General features: G+C 44.8%; 1 protein-coding gene and 1 long non-coding RNA gene across 3 annotated transcripts in view; one reads left to right on the forward strand and one right to left on the reverse strand.

Moving 5' to 3' along the window:
• The window catches only part of SOX6 (SRY-box transcription factor 6), a 374,652-nt gene extending 365,842 nt beyond the window's left edge, over window positions 1-8,810 (reverse strand). The window contains exons 1-2 of one of the 2 annotated variants that reach the window (XM_042038377.1): window positions 8,683-8,810; window positions 8,013-8,192 (exon numbers count right to left, since the gene is read on the reverse strand). The gene's annotated coding sequence lies outside the window, so the exon portion shown is untranslated. Of the gene's footprint in view, window positions 1-3,503; window positions 3,590-8,012; window positions 8,193-8,682 lie in introns of those variants that run through there. The other variant, XM_042038378.1, reaches the window with a different exon arrangement.
• LOC121669436 lies at window positions 4,050-5,915 on the forward strand. Its single transcript, XR_006017763.1, has 2 exons — window positions 4,050-4,260; window positions 5,513-5,915. It is a non-coding gene; the product is annotated as an uncharacterized LOC121669436 (long non-coding RNA).
• Window positions 8,811-17,276: the final 8,466 nt, after the last annotated feature.

A 17,276-nucleotide genomic window follows, 5' to 3' on the forward strand; every position in this document is an offset into this window, starting at 1 on the left:
CCCCCTCCGCCGGCTGCGGGCGCCCGGCGCGGCCCGGGAAGCGGCCTGGAGAGCGGCGCTGGGAGCGATGCCCAGGGCTCACCTTCCCCTCCCCCCGGAGAAGCGCGCTTCAAAATGGTTTTGCAGGCGAGGCTGGCCAGGCTGCGCTCAGTGCAGGGCTTCCAAGAGCAGTGCCTGGGTTGGTTTCCCTATATTCTTTGGCTTTTAATAGCTAGCTGAGGGAAAAAAAGAAAGCATTATTGTTTTCTTTCTTTCCTTCTCTCATTGCCTATTCTAAATTTGACTCCAAAGTTTAAGCAGTTGAATTGGCTAATTCTGAATACAGTCTATTGAGAGACCAGACACAGCAGTATATCCCTGTATAGCAATAGATACAATGTGCTGAATTGGCAGTCTAATTATAAATGTGGCATTTGGACCTCCTTTCAGACCCAGTGCCACCTTACCTTATGAGGGAACTTCAACTACAGCAACTGTTCAAAACAAAATGCCATTACAGGATCAGCTTCACCCAATACTGGAACCAGCCAGGGGATTGTTTTACAAACAGCTTTTCTCACTTAACACAAGAATGTATTATAAGAAAAGTTATGGATAGTGCAGAGTCTGAAGAAAATGCGTATGTAGTTTCTGCCAGGTGTCGAGCTACTTCAAACTGCAGCATACTCCAAATGACCTCATTATTTTCTTTTAAATGTACTCACTATAAATAATTATTCCTTAGTTTTACTAGAATGAGCTGCTAGGTACGCTTGCTGTTTATATTCCAAGCGTAGTGTGCATGTAACGTCATGAGCACAGAAACCCACGAAATATCCTGGCTCAAAACAAAAACCTGCAATAAGATCTTGCCAAAGAACCATGGGGTGCTGAAAAAAAGTTTTTTAAAGGGTCTTTTCCAGGGAAATATTTGTATATAATGGCAGGCTACATGCACATATCTCACATTCATTCTTATTATTTACTTTATGGTATTATAATGGCTTAATTAAATGAGTGGGCACAAGCACGTCAATAAAACAAGTCAAGTCAAGTCGAAGTCTCAAAACAGGTTTCAAAATTGCTCCATTACACGAATACAGAAAGGGAAATTCGTTAATTTTTGGACTTCAAACTCTGTTTGAGAACTGGATAGAACTGTTCTCCAGTCCTCAGGATCAGCACTGAGTATGGAAATGGCAAAAAATGTTAAAGTGATGGTAAAAGAAAGCAGTAGGAACAAAGTGCCGCTCGTGTGCCGAAGGCTATTTAAATTTGCTTAATAAACATATACCTTATCTACAAACAGCAGGCGAAGATATATCACTTTATCACAAAAAGTTTCACCTCTCTGTTTTTGGGAAACACCCCTAGGACAGCACTAATCTGCCGTCCTCAGGCTCCCACCGGGCTGCCTTTCCCTGCGGCCCCCCTTCCCCCCACCCCGGCCACTCAGACACAACACTAATTGTCCTTTCACGGTGCCACTTTCACTCCTTCCCGTCCTTTCACAAATAACAAAACCGCAGCAAACCCCACGGTGAGACGGCCCGCAGGAAGCGGAGACAGCGCTCGGCTGGACAGGAGCGGTGCCTGCGAGTGACCTCCGGGCCCTGGCCGGGCTCGCCGCCCCGCACGGCTCGGGCCGCGGGTGCCGGCCCGGGGACACGCTCTGGCGGCCCGGCTGGCGCTGCACGCGTGGAAGTACCTGCTCGCATCACGCCTATCTGCTCTCCCTCTCCCGTATCTACACCCAGCCGCGACCCCGCCGCCAGTACACGCGTGCATGCATTACACGAGCGGGCAGCGCCGGTGCCCGCTCCTCCCCGGAGCAGGGCAAGCCGCAGAGGCACACTCATTAGCTCCCACTGATGATTCCTTTCAGGATCATGAATGGAACAATTGTCAAAAACTGCGGGAAAAAAAACAAGCCCCGAGACTATTATATACAGACACAGCTTGTGTGCGCGCATGTGACAGTTGCAGGCAACCCAGATTTGGCCATAAACTCTTCAGCATTATCCGAGATAAAACATCAAATTGCTTGTACGGTAAAAGAGGCTTCTTATCCCCAATCCAAAAAAATAAACAGCGTCGAAGGTAGTGGAACCCAGGAAAAGAATAAGCTCTCCACCAGACACACCTTGCCTCATTCGTATCCTGCAGCACCGCCTGTAAACAGCTGCTCTAGCTTGTTGCAACTGCCACTATTTTATTTTAAAAGAAGAATAACAGTAATAATAGTAAGTGAAATACTTCCTGAAAACTTACTTTGCATTTAGTTTAGGCACTATTCTTTTTTTCAGCTCGCAAAGGAAGCCGTTTTGTCCAGGTTAGGTATTGTCTACTTATGGATCAGCCTCTGGCTAAGGGTTTATTTTAATTTATGGCTTATGCATTCTTTTAAGGTCGATTTGCATGACCTCCGGCAAAGAGCTAAGGCAGCAAGAAATCCCAAGTCGACTGTTGCCACAAAGCGGCACGCATTTCCCCTTCCCCGGGTGTAAACAGAGCTCTCTGATGATGGACTGCCTTCTTCCCCCCTCCTTGTGTATCACAAATTAGGGTGCGATATCAATTTTAAAGTTTTCTGTATAACTTTATCCAAAGGCTCTGCTGGGAGGGATAAGGCGGCGGCGCAGCGCGGCGGCTCCTCGGGACAGCGCCGCGCCGTGGCCGAGCGCGGCACGGCCGCCGCCGCTCCCGCAGCTTTGTGTGCTCCCCGCAGCCGTCCCCGGCCAACTTCAAAGCACTCACCCACCTCAAACTTAGCGCAGAACCCACAAGCACCACTAAACTCCCTTCGCCTTTCTCCATCCCGCGTCTCTCGGGGTTATCCGCCAGGAGAAACCCACGCGAGCACTTCGGAGCAATGACAGCAGCGCTCCGCTCTCAAAGATTTATTTCGGATTTTATTTTTCCTCTCTTTCTCTCTTTCTCCCTCTCGTGTTAGTTCCTTACGTACAGTATCTTCCCGCACCATGTGTTCGCCTGCCGTGGGTGATCTTAAAATACAACGCTGATCTGTCACTACATTTTAAAATAAACTCTACTCGGGAAGGATGAGAAAGTGTTGTGATTTCAAGGTACTGGGGTCCCTTAACGTCTCGGAAACCTCGGGATTCAAACAGCCCCGGAAACTCGCACGGGGACGAGACTATAACTACTTTTCCCTAAAGAAAAGGAAAAAAAAAAAAAAAAGAAGAAGAAGAAGAAGAAAAAAGAAACACAACACCCTCGTGATATAAAAGTAAATAATCGTGCAGGGGGAGGCGGGGGGAAGGGGTGAATTCAGCAATGTTAAAAGCTAAACAACAGATCTATCTCCGGACGCTGCTGCTTCACTCAATTGCAACTAATAACCCATTAAAGACAGCGCAGGGGGAACCGGATTCTCTCCTGCAAAGCGACATAAATCCAGCGAAAACCCATTAAACCACCGCCACCGCCACCAAGCCACGCAGCACTACACACCACAGCAAACAACAGGTATACAACACAATAGGGCTGGTTTTCCTGGTTACCTCCTCGGGATCCAGTGTGGCACAAAGCACTGGGAGAGCCTCCTTTTTTTTTTTTTTTGCAACGCGCTTCGGTAATTTTCATTAAAAAAAAAATAGAGGGAAGGAGGTGGGGAGGGGGGGGGGAGGAGGGAGGGGAGAGGAATAAATGGGTAGTAATTCGGTAAAATAAAATAAAATAAAATAAATGAACTAGAGTCTGCTGGTGTTTCTCCGGGCCATGGATGTGCAGGATCCCGATCGTTAGAAGTTTGCGGATGGGTTGCCTGGAGATTTGGTTACAATCAGGTTCATTTTTTTTTTTTTCCTCCTGAAACAAGTGAAGGCGATGGTTACTGCTGTCAATCTTGGCAATCAATGTGAGCGGCCATGTCGTAAGTATTCAAAGCATTTCCCGTCGTGCAACATCAGAAAGTGAGTGGCCAGGGCATTGATCTGAGGAAGGCAAAAGGAGGCAGGGCTCCCCCGCCCAGACAGCACAGGCAAGATGAGACAACACAGGGAGAGAGAGGAGGGAGAGGGGAAGGGAGGGAGAGAGAGGGAGAGAGGGAGAGAGAGAGAGAGAGAGAGAGAGGCTGGGAGCGAGCGGGGAAAGCAACAACTGCGGAGAAAGTGAGCACAAAACAGAAAGTGAAATCGGCGCGGGCTGCCAGCCGCATCCCCGCGCAGCTATCACCACTCACAGGGCCATTAGACACATGAAACCCTACACCGCTTGCTCTCGCTAATGACCACTGATTGCCCGGAGTGGTGAGGAAAGGTACTAGAAAGTTACCGGGGAGGGGGTGCGAGGGCGGGGCGGGGGCCGGAAAAGGAGGAGGGGGAGCGGGGGGGTCCCGGGGGAGCCGGTTCGCGGGGCCGGGGCGGCGCGGGGCTGGGGGGGCCGTGTCACACGGGGCCGACCCGCCCTCCGCCCTCCCTCCGCCCGCCGCGCTGCGTGGGGACACACACGCCGGAGAGTCCCGCCGGCTCACGGGACACACCAGGAAAATAAAATTACAAAAAAAAAAAAAAAAAAAAATCTGGAGAAAGACGATGTGCAGGAGGAGGGAAGGCCTGGCGGCGTGGGGAGGGAGCGGGGACTACGAGAGGGAAGCACTCAGCAAGCGCTTACTGACAGCTGATAAATGGGTCTGTGAAGAGCCCGATCCCACAGCACGGCCGGGGGAGGGGAATAAAAGGGAGATGAAATGGGAAGTATAAATTACACCAGAGATGGGAGTCCAGCTACAGGGACCCGGGGAAGAGGAAGGGGAGAGAATGCACTCAGAGTCCACAAACTATTTAGTGATGGATTCAACACAAAGGTGACGAGTGAGTGCAGTGAAAGGGGAAAGACAGGTATGGCCGGAGAGAAAAAACTGACTTAGGACGGACTCGAGCTGAAGTTGGGATTCTCGTGGCGACGACGAGAAATTTTAGCAGCGGCAATATATAAATATCCCTCTCTCTGCCTACCAAAAGGCAACAGATAAGGATTGGAATATCAGCTTGAATACCAATTTAGGAACTCACGCTCTCTTGGAAGTGCTAATTGGGGATGGGGGGGGGGGGGGAGAAGAAAAATCTGGGAGAAAGAAGGGAAAACTATAAGGAGCTAAGGAGAAAATCAACCAGTGGCAGAATACTGCAAACCTAAGAAAGTCTCCCTGCTGTATTTTTGCATTCCAAAGGTAAACATAAAAGAGTCTTTCAAACTGTCAGGGGCCCACAGATCAGGTGGGCAAACAGCGCTGCAGAGCGAACGTCTCCCTCTTTTGATATTATTCACACCTAGGCTAAACTGTTGTTAAGATGGGAGTGCGGAAAGCAACCTCAAGCCCACAAAATGAGAGAGAGAGAGAAGTTGTTGATTCATCTCTGTATTTTTGGCACTTTCTCCCCATTTTCCAGAAGGCGCCTGGAACAGTTAGTAACAGACAAACTTTTTAATTTTAAAATAGCTTCATAACTTATAGAGGCCAAAAAGACGAGGAGAGAGCCTGATTTCGCTTTCCTTCTCTCTCAAGTAGAAATTTGCAGACTAGGTTAGACCCAGAAGCACACTCAGCCCCACTGCGAATGAACCTGGCTTCAGCAGGACGTGATGAAAATTGAGCATTAACGCGATGGCACAGGACAGATCTGACCTGGCTCTGTTTCATTTTGTTAACAAGCTGTAAAACTCGACACACTGCTGGAGTCGTGCACGTTGCATCCTCTGCCTTTGCTATCCGAGGTGCTATCGCCCCGCTCGAGGCGAGTTCAGAGAAAATGAGTTGTAAGTCAGAACCTCTTGGAATAGTGGACGTGTTTTAGACAATATTTTTGGCAATTCCACTACAATAAAAGGAGTAACCAAGTCGTATTCGGCAAGCAGCAAACACCTTGAAATAGAACTTTATAATCATCTAATAAAGCTTTATAATCAAATTAGCTGGATGAGAGTATAGTAGCTAATTTCCATGCACTCTTTCAATTTTAATAAAGACACTGAAAAGTGAAATTCAGAGACGGGGGGAACTGTATGATTGTAAATACTGAGTTTGCATTCACCTGCGTTCGGCTAATTCAAAGTATTCACCTTGCTGCAGCTACCCGGTGTATGGAATTAACAGCAGTATATAGCTGTCTTTCGAGATATTTCTCTGTCCTTTTTAATCTTTAATTATAAGAATTCCCGTGATTGGCCACTAACGCTTTCCTTGTAACACATTTAAACCTGCTGCAAGTGAAGCAAACACCTTGACTTTTTGCGCAACTAGTGTAGCTTTGGCGCGCAAAAAGAAAAAAAAAATTAAAATGAGCTATGTAAGAAAAGAGATGTAAATCAGAATACAAGGACGAATAGTCTGCCTCAGTCTGCAACTCCAGTAATTTGTTACTGAAAGTTTTTTTCTTCCAAGAAACAGAAAGGGGGAAAAAAATCCCAACCACTCCTCAAATGTAGCATCTTCCTTATTAAATACGAAGCGGGAATGGGACAAGAGATAATTAAGGCAGCAGATAAATCCAACCGCCCACCTAGCTCCAAATCGGGGGAGCATCCCGCTGCACTCCCGAAATTCCAGTGCAGGGAATGACACTGGGTTGGGGCAGGACACGGCAGCGATGCGGCCACGCTCCCACGCGGAGCGCAAGGAACGCTCTCCAGCTTGTTGCTTCCCCTGTGTGATCAATTAAGTTACAGATGTAACTCACAGTGCCGGGGAGCGGCAACTTCTCGGCGGCAGGAGAAGAGGATTCCTTGGGCATTGTATGCAAATGTGCGAGTGTGCGCTGCACGGGGACAATTGTGCTTCCCTCTTTGTTTGCGTAAGTGAACACCCGCCGTGAGGATCCGTATACACGTGCCGAGAAACAAGAAAACGCTTTCACTTGTAGTGTCACCCCACGTTTAGAAACCGCGTTTGGAATTACTGTCCTTGCTTTGGCTTCATGAAGGCTAAAGGCAGGCAGCGCAGGCAGATGTTGAGGAGGGATGCTGACCTGCTGGGGGTCCCTGCACAGGGAAGGGACCGCAGGCGCTCACATCACGTCGGGGCACTTACCTGTGCACAGCTGTCATGGCATTTTGCGCCGTGTGTCTCATTAAATGTGTGGAAGTAAAGCAATATTCAACAAGCGAGGCAACCTGTCTGTGTGCTAAGTTGTACGTACCGCATCTTTAACCTGAGCAGCAAACCTGCAACTCCTGGAGAGTTGGCGGAACAGCCTCAGAAGTTTTGGATTCAAAGGGCAAGGAATTTCACTTTAAAAGTCATTCAGCCACTTCTAAACGGCCCTCTCTCCCCAGTTAATGCCGGACAATTAAGAGGCACGTTTATAAATTCCCTCTGCGGACACTGTCCGACAATGAAGGCTTGTTATAGGCTTGCTAAAGATGTTCGGATAAACTTTTGCAAAATAATCAACAGCATCTGAGAGAAAGCTAAAGGAAAAGAAGTTAAAGCCTGATCGTCCGATTGGGAAAAAGTTTTGTTAGACTGGATAGAATCATATGACTGCACGTTTCTTCAAAAGCAAACCCATCACCTGATATGAGTTCCCCTAGAACAAGAACCTCTGGCGAACTCCTCCAAATTTAGGGGACGTTTGCATTTTGTAACACTCAAAGCTAAAGATCTGCCTGAAAACAAAAACTCTGAATTCCTTACAGCGTCATCTGCCAACAAGAATGTATTGTCTTGGCAGAAAGAGGATCAAGGAGATTTTAATTTCATTTTAAACTGTGCATCATCTTGATAGTGAAGGGAAAAGCCGCAGCAACAATCTCCCCTCTCCACGCCCCCGCCGTTAAAAAAAAAAAAAAAATTAAAAAAAAAAAAAAAGGGGGGGGGGGGTGAAGAGAGAACTGGAAAAACCACATAAACTTTTACAAAGAAAATAAAAGCAAGTTCGACATGAAAACCCCTTCCTGTCTCGGAAAGTTCATTTTAAAGGTCCCCTCTGTAAATCTAAAGTGCAAACACCAGGCTAAGGTAGTGAGTGGCTGGAATTTGCATGCTGATAAGAGAAGGCTGTTGTACTTACAGTGACAGAGGGCAGGCTGCGGAAGAAAAGCTGTTTGTGTTAGCCTGAGAGTCACCCAGGGCTGCAATGAGAGGAGAAGAGAGGAGTGGGAGTGCCAAGCTGGATACACCTTCACCGCATCTCATCACATCTGCCAGCCTCTCTCTCCCTCTCTCTTTCATTTCCACATTCCCTTTGTTCCTGAAAAAAAAATCTACACGTCACATCAGTCCCCAGATGCAGTCTACACCAAAGAAAAAAAATGAATAATTCAATCAAACTGTGCATAGTCTCTAAGGCAATAAATCTATTGCACTTAAAGAAACGAAGGGTAATTACCGCTATAGAATTAGAATAAGGCCAGAGCGCGCAGGGATCCCAGGGTCTGTAAACTCCACGGTCAAATAAAGTTTCATTTATTTAATCCTTTGACAACCCCAATGTAAACTAAAGGGGAGGATCAGAACTTATTCCGGTTGGGTTTGAGAATGCTTGAAGTGAATGTTATAAAAGCAGAGCGCCCGTGATCTGTGACAAACACAATGCAAGGGAGTAGAAGTGTTTCACTGCATCACCTCCAGGGTCCGTTCCCCCCTCCCTAATGAAGAGCAGACCACACTCCCACTTCCACCGGCTCCTGCTGCTCGCTGCAAGTGCAGCGGGGATCGCTGGCAGCCAGCAGCCGCCTTACCTGCTCCCGAGCGCCAGCACAGCCTGACAAAAACTCAGAGGAACCGGCAATTTTGTTCCACGCTCTGGCGAAGAGAAGCCTCGGGGGATTTGCACCGGCAAGGATTGCCTCGAAACGCTGCCCCTGAGTCGCGGATGTGTGCGGGGCTGAGGTGGGGGACTGCCCGCCGGGGGCGGGGGGAGCCCGGCGAGAGCGGAGCCCGGCGGGGCGGGCGAGGCGGCGCTGCCGGAGCGCGGTGACGGACCGGCCGGGGCGGGAGGCAGGAGCCGCGCCGCTCCCGCTCCTGCCTCGCAGGCTGCTCCCTCGGCTCGGAGGTAAGATGACTCTACATTGTGTTTGTCCCCCCACGGGTACTCCCGGGTGACAGGGGTGCGCTGCTCTGCTAACGAGGGCGGTGGCTCGGGGCTATGGCTCAGCTCCTTGTGCCCGAACCGAGCCGGAGCTTAACGTCGGCATCTGCTGCTTTACACTCTCCATCACATTCTTTGCAAACTTCTCCTGGGGGGCTGGGGGAGGAGTGAGACTGAGAGGGGGAGGGGAACACTAACCCCAGGTGAGACCGTGCTCTTCAGATGCCGCAGACCCTCACTCCGATGCCGCTGGGCTCTGCGCCGACCGGGGAGGCTGAAACACCTTCCGCCGGCGCGGAGCATCGCGCACCTCCCGTCCCTGCGCCGCTGTAGCAGCGGTTTGATTTATCCGAAACATCACCGGGACTGTGATTCCAACGAAGGCAGAGCGGAGCGCGCTCCCGGCTGCCCGCGCCCGGGCCTGTCCATGTGCTTACCGCGCCACCGTGAGGCGGGCGCGGGCCCCGCACCGAGCGCCCGCTGCGCTCCCGGGGCAACCGAACGCGCCGCGGCCGCGGGGACCCCGCCGAGGGCGGACGGGGGGCGGGCAGCCCGCAGCCCCCGGGGCTCCGGGTCAGGGTACGCCGCTGCCTCCCGCCCGCTCTCACGGGCCGGAGAAAGACGGGGAGAATTTAAGGAGAATTGAGGGAGATGGGAATACACAAAAAGAAAGCCCGCACTGGTGTTTTCTTTAACCCCCTGCCCCGAGACTTTCTCCCTCCTTCGCCTGTCTCGGCGTCGCTGGGCGCTCCCCAGGGGAGCGGGGTGAGTAGGGCAGAGTGTATCTCGGCCCGCTCGTCCCGCCGGCACCACTCCAGTAAAACCCCTCCGACCCCCCTGCTGGAAGGCAGTGTCCCCTCGGAGCGTGTGCCAGGGAGCACTGCTGGCTCCTCTGCCCAGCCTCCTTCCCCGGCCAAAATCAGGCCAGTTGCACTGCCCGGGTTTTCCTGGAAAATTTTCCTTCTCCAGTCTTTTGGTTGATTTCAAGTTTGAGGCTGGGGTTTTGGTTAGTTTTATATTAATGGAAGGGGAATGGGAAAAAAGAAAAGAAGACTAGGCTGTCACCACCCACGGACAGCACCTGGGGTGACACTGCTAAAAGTTGTGGACAAGGCTCAGCACAATGTGTTTCTTACGCACGCTCCAGGCATGCAAAAGCTATGGGAATGGATCTACTGTAGGAGACAGATCCATTTATATAGGGGCACAACACATCACTTACCTCTCACAAAAAGATTTAACCCAGAAGGGGGTTCCTCTCAGGAGGCTTTTAGCAGCTGGTGGAAAGCATCCTAGCTACTGGAAAGCATCCATCATGTCAGGGCATCCTGGCACCCAGAAAAGCACTGACTGCACCGGCAAGGTTGAAGTCACTTAACTCCTAGCTACTAGTTGCACTGGCGGAGTAAGCTCCGCAGATGAACCATGAGAACACTAATAACAGGCTCCAAAAAATGGCAATTACATTCAGCTATGATTAGGAATCACCTCAAGATTGGATACCTGATGCTTTTCATGTATAGCTTAAGAGTAGAAAAACAGTAGTATGACTGTGGATGGTGCAAACATTTCCACTGAAATGCATCTGCTGCTCCTAATCTGGGAATTTCACCTAACAGCTGGATTTGCCTGTTTGTCATCTTAATCATTTTTCTACTCCCATCTCTGTACAACAGAATGACCATAAAACACCGCTAACATACAAAAAAAGCAGCTCGAGATTAACAGTGATTTTAAATGTACTCTTTCAGGAGCAACCCAAAGCCAAGCAAGAGATGTTTAAAGCAATCATCACTCATACTAAGGCATCTCTTCCTTGAGCGTGCACCTGCGTAGCCTCACATATTATACCAATTTTCCCAGCTTCAGCTGGGAATAGCAGAACTTGTCTTGTGAATGGAAGGACAGGAAGATCTATGTCAGGTAGAGCTATACCCGCACGCACGTTTGAGGGGCTGGGAGGGGACTCGTGCTACAGGACCCCCTGACAGCCCACAGCAGCCCTATTTTATATTCCAGCCCAGAGTAAGCTCTAGGCCAGTGGTGAACATGAAGGTTGCTGAGGATCTCAGTGACAGAAAGCCTTTGCTAAAACATGATGACTGCAATCCCCTATCAGCACACCACGGTGCTTTTATTTTCTCACTGGCAACGTCCCATTCTGACAGCACATGCTGGAATTCAACAGAGCATGGACAGATTTTCTATTGTAACACTGCAATTATTCCATCAGTTTATTTTTGTTTCATACACCCACCCCCCTCAAATAAAAAATAACCCCACAGCAAAGCACAATTTTCAAAGTCCCTGACTGAGCTATTGCACTACAAACAAAATACTGAGTAAAAAGAAATAAAAACAAACAAACAAAAAGACCCAAATAAAACCAAACAAAAATATCGAAAAACAACCACGAAGGATAGAATAAATAAACAAAGCTGTCCTTGACCTGAAGGCTGGCCCACACTGCAAATAAATGTATTACCACGTAGCCACATATACATGCCACATGAACAGAAATAAAAGAATCCTCAAGATAGGGCAATGATTTTGTATTTTATATTACTACCACTGTGCACCCATAAATTGCATTTAAGATGTTCCTTTGGGTTTGTGACAATATGGCCTTATCCTGTAAGCTCATGTCACTGCCAGTTTTTTCATCCAGAAGCTCAAGTCCTGTGCATGTAAAGTGCATGCTTCTTAGAATCTGAATGATGATGCCAGAAAGGATTAACAGTTTAGAAAATAACAAGACAAGAGGTTAAAATGTCTGCAAAGAAATGTTGGGGTACAGAGTTGTTTCAAGCTGTCCAATTTCATTTGGAGCTTATAAGTATCATGGCATATCCCACATGGGTAGTATGGCCATGTCCTCCCTCCTCTCCTCTTCAGGCACTTCACATTTTCTTACCCAAATATGCAGTAGTAACTTCTTGCAACAAAATTGACTAAGAAGCAGATCACTGTATAAATCTTTCAAAACATGGTTAAATATAGCTTAGTAAACCGGGAAGGTTGGGCAGAAACTGCTGAAAGCATTCATACCGGTAAAACTGAAATGTGACATGATCTCAACGTACTCCAACATTCGATTATATGAAACGTTTTTCCAGTGTAATATCAGATTTAAGACTGAAGTGAAGTAAATGCGATTCGACTGTTTTGGAATCTTCCTAAGACAAATGACTGAAACATCAAGGTGTTTTATTTCCTATTTGGATCAATGATCAATAAGTCTTATACATGAGAATCACGCATTTTGAATAGAAAACACACTTTTTTAATAAGTGCAAGTTAGACTGAATAAAATGACTATGTTTGGAGAGCAAAGCTCACTGTTTTTTAAGTCGTTGCAATCTATATAATTATGAAGTAACTTGAACAAGGCATCTTACATTGGTCCTAAATTTTTTACTCAAGTAAAACACTCATTGATTCCAACATGAGTGTTGCCTGAGTAATAGAGTTCCCTGTCAAACTGTTAAAATCAGCTAACTTCTAAAAGCCTGCAGATTGGTGGAATAACGTGATTATACTAAAGGTATGTATTTAATACGGAAAAAAAATATTCAAGTTACATTTCACATTTACAATAAAACAAGGCAGTAATATAAGTAAATATTTTTAAGGGGTTTATAACTCTGTGCCTGGTCCTGAAGACACTTAAGCTTGTGACTTTATTTATGTAAGTCATGCCAGTGAATAAGTGCTCTCATGTCACAAGCATTTGAGGTTTAACATCTAGGACAATAGAAATAGGAATAAATTGCCTTTAAATATTCCACTAGCAAACCAAGACTGGTTTTTGCAGTGGATTGCGCTGTAGGAGTTATTTTGGAATGTTGTATTTAAAAGTTTGTGAGTGGTGTTATACATTCTATCTGTTTTGAGTGAATAAGCTCATCATCAACGTTACATAGCAGAGTTAGATTTTAAAAAGGTTCTCATAGAAAACCAGAATTCCTTCACAAAAAACCAACATCAGACAAACGAAAAATACTGACATACACCTTTTTCTGATTTTTTTAAATGAAGTATTGAAAGCTTCATTCTAATAAGAATATTAAGTAAATAAATGTTAACTCTACTCAGTGCTATTAGCATAGTTGAAATAGTAGTTTATAAATTTTTGAGAGCATCAGCATCATGATATGGTTGTCATAGAAACTGCAACAATATGTCATTTCAATTAATTTTACATGCAGTGATGCTGAGGTCCGTGTAACAATTCTTTTAGGAAGTTCTAGAAGTAAATATTGAATAGCAGGAATAAAAACATTAATAGGTAATTGTACTCTTCAATTATTACTTAATTAACAAAACAGGGAGAAATCTAAATTATTCTAAAATAATGACTGTGCTGGGGGAATTAGTTAAGCAGACTTTGACTTCAAAACACCAAAATTAAAGACAAAAGCTATGGAAACATCCAAACTTTAAGTGAAAATGTATCTTTTCCCAAATGAAGCAGATTTAGAAAAAAAAAATGTAAAAAAAGATTTATTCCTGATCAAGAAATATAAAACATGAAATAGTTTTAAATCATCAATGTTCCTTTTGTGTGTGTGAGAACCAAAAAGTCAAATGTTACAAATTCAGGACCATAATACAAGATTTTAAAAAAAGCTTTAAAGGTAGGAAATGTAACATGAATAGATTTATTTTTCCTGTATAATGCAGCTACTGTGTGTTATGAATGCTACCTTAAGTAAATCATTGCCAGACACACTCAACATTAATGACTTGATTACTAGAACAGAAAAGCTAACCAAAATAAAGGCAGTGTTTCTAAAAAAATAATAATTGCATTGTAGTAGTGTGAATTTTTTACTTATTATTTTTTATGTTATAGGGCAGCAGAAACATATACTCCTGTTTTCTTATTGCATTTGTATGATACAATACCTAACCTGATAGTTGATATATGAAAGAAAATACTGAGCAGACCGTAATGAGAAAAAAAAATTAGATTTTCAACACATTTTATACAGCAATCAATAATTACATAGTATATTTTGTTTAAATTTACTGAGTTGCCACAGAGACTAGAATGTGCAAGACCTTTCAAACCGAGATGTGAAACAAGCTGTTTGTAAGTAAATAAAAACTACCCATATTAAAAAAAAAAATTAAAAAGAAAAAAGAAGAAAGCCCCTAGCCTACAGAAGCTATCTGCAGTGAGAAAGGAGAAGCATCTAGAGCCCTCCTTTCTGATAGGATTAAGGAATGCTACAAAAGAAGCATTTAAATCTCTAGTTTTCCCTGACAATTAACAATGAAAAGCAGATGTTTACAAAGCTATTTTACATGCTCGTTTATAAGATGCTAAAAGATGGTTTGTGGATGGTAAGAAGGAAGAGCTGGATAACTGCTTGTCTGGTGTATATTTAAAAGCATTTTCATTGGCTCAGTTATTGTTAATAATGAAAGAAACACTTTGTGCTGTATAGCTGTGACTATAGAAAACTGCCGTCGTAAAGTCCTCAACAAACTCTTAAGATGCAATTTACAAAGATAATAATAACACAGAATTATTTCACTTCTCTGAATGCTACACATTTGCATACCAGGACTGTGTACAATATACTCATAATGCACATTCATAACAACAAGGACTTCTTAACATTGCAACAGCACAAGATCTGTGCATTAAAAATCTACAGTTCCAAGTTTTCCTTTTTGGTGGGAAACCATTTGTATAAACCAGATGCTCTGCATCTACTCAGAGAAAGCTCACGTTCAGTTCTACACCTTTATTGAATGGGATCATATCAAGAAAATTACAAAACAACGTAAGGTAGCAGCAATATTAATAAATTCCTCCTCATACAGAGACATGGCCAATTAAGTTTTCACGCAAATTTGAGCAGAAGTCTGGTCTATAACTGTGAGTCAGGAGATGTGGGCTCTATTCCTGGCTGTGCTACAAACCTACAGAGTGTTTCTGAACAAGTCACTTACACCAAGTCACTTGAGTAGAAAAAATGCTAAGAATGCCTGCGTCGAGCTCAATTTAGACAGATCCATATCTGCTTCTATCAGATGCGTGCGAATGTGGGCATATTTCCCTAAAAACCTGGGGCCTACCCTTTTTGGACTTTGCATCTTAGCCTGTTTCTCTGCATGGAGGGAGCCTGTTGGGGGACTTAATTCATGAGAGACTCCTCACACACCAACTATATTTATGCATAACAAGATTCCCATTAAAAGCCCCAGCCCCACTTGCTTCACGCATACATTTCACTTCACACATTTGTAGGAGTCCCGTTTACTCTAATAGGATTATTCACTCTCTATAATTCTGGGCGTCTAAACTTCTGCAGTATCAGGAACTAAGTTAATGGAACAGATAATGTGTAGAAATACTCAAAGTTAGTAATGTGCTTCAGCCTTCACACTTACAATCCTGCATCACATTTGATAGAAGGATTTTTAAATATTGCTATTACAATGTTCAGGTACAAGTAAGACAATGCATAGCTGACTTGACATTTTAAATTTTTGAATTATTATCATATTTACATTCTCAAAACAAACAAAGTTCTCTTTGCAAAGTGTCAAATAATTCCAAAATCTGCAGTTCTAATCATAAAAGGCCCTCATAAATCACCTGTGTTTTGCCACCATCCAAGCTGCTTTTGGTGTCTGCCTCAGCCACTGAATAAATTCTAATTTTTGTTAATGCTTATGTTATTCCTACTACTTCTCCAGTTGTGAATGAATATATTACACTAAAGTACAAAAATATTTAATTCATATTAGTTGGCCAGATTTCATTTCCTCGATGGACTCTTCCGCAACTCAGACTTCCCCTCTCCGGGACACTCTCTTGGACTAAAATTGTGCTACATGCATAATGATATGCAAAGTAGGTCAAGTTTCCAATGTGCAGCTACAGCCCTCCTTAACTTCACCCAAATGGATACTGCTCACATGGTGAAAACTAAACATGCATAGAAATGTTTACAGAATTGGGGCTGAAAGTAGCAAACAGTCTTCCCGCCTTGGAAGGATTTTTACCGTAACACAAATTATTTACACGGAAATCTAACAGTAAGGGGTAATTGAAAATATTTTGTCTACCTTTCAACAAAACACCATGAGGAAAATACCTTCCCAGCAGCTGTTATTGGTAAGGCAGAAGGGGACAAAAGAAGGAAACAGCTTCTCCCTCAGTCAGTAACAGCCTGTGCTAGTGCTGCACTACTGCCAAGTACCAAACCGGCTAATAAAACACAGCTCACAACTGCCCACTTTTTCTAGTGCCACATACCCCAGCCCAGAAAACACAAAAGGTATCCTCCCTTCTCCCTCCCCTCCTTCCCACAGAAATCACACTCCTGGCTGGATCCTTGACTGCTGGCCTGCCACAACCACAGAGGAGGGGATACAATCTGACTCTGTCTCAGTATTTTGCCGTTATTTTAATTTGATGGTATTTTAATAATATGGAGCGGTTAGACTCCTCCGACTGCCATCTGAAATGTTGGTGACTAAGAATTCTGTTCTGGGGAGGTTCTTTCTTTCCTTTTTTCAAAAATTTTTCTTCTCTTCTGGTTTGAACATTTCTTTCAATTAGCTTTCTCATTTAAGCAATAGAAAGGTATGCCCAAAGTTAGCATTATAGGGTTGGGGTTTTTTTTCAATTAACTTAGGAAATGTTTACGGTGCTCATCAAAGGAGCTCATGTTCCTGGAAGTTGGAATTAAAAGGAAAAACATGTTAAGCAAAAAGAGAGCACTTTATAATCAGTATGGTCACACACACCCCAGATCTCCAACTCGTATAGTCAGCAAGCAATCATTTCTTTAGTATGGCAATTTTCCACTTAAGCACTGAAACCTCAACCTCAATTGTAAAGCAGTATTCAGGGGGTCATAGCTTCTGCCTTTGCTTTTCTTGTCCTTTCTAGAGCTTAGAGTTGCAAAGGAAATTTGTTATCTTATGGTTTTTTTAATGTACAAAAGTGGGGAGAGCTGAGTGCGGTGTAGCAGTGTATTAGATTTGAATGCACACCTTTATCACATTCACACATGACAAACCTTTTATAGAACATCCTCCACAGTCGTGTTCAGCACAGGGAGCAGTTCCTGAAAAATGACACAAAATTCTGACACACTTCCTAAAGTTCTGGGTCAAAGGAAGTGAAAGAGGGATTTGTCGAGGCCTATTTAATGAGTCTGAGGAAGGAAAACACTAAAATCTGTGGTTTAAATGTAATAAACTATACCAAATCCTTTT

Source organism: Corvus kubaryi, unplaced genomic scaffold (assembly GCF_017639235.1).
Source record: "Corvus kubaryi isolate FWS band 111438036 unplaced genomic scaffold, C.kubaryi_AGA036_p1.0 37392, whole genome shotgun sequence".
NCBI classification, from domain to species: Eukaryota; Metazoa; Chordata; class Aves; order Passeriformes; family Corvidae; genus Corvus; species Corvus kubaryi.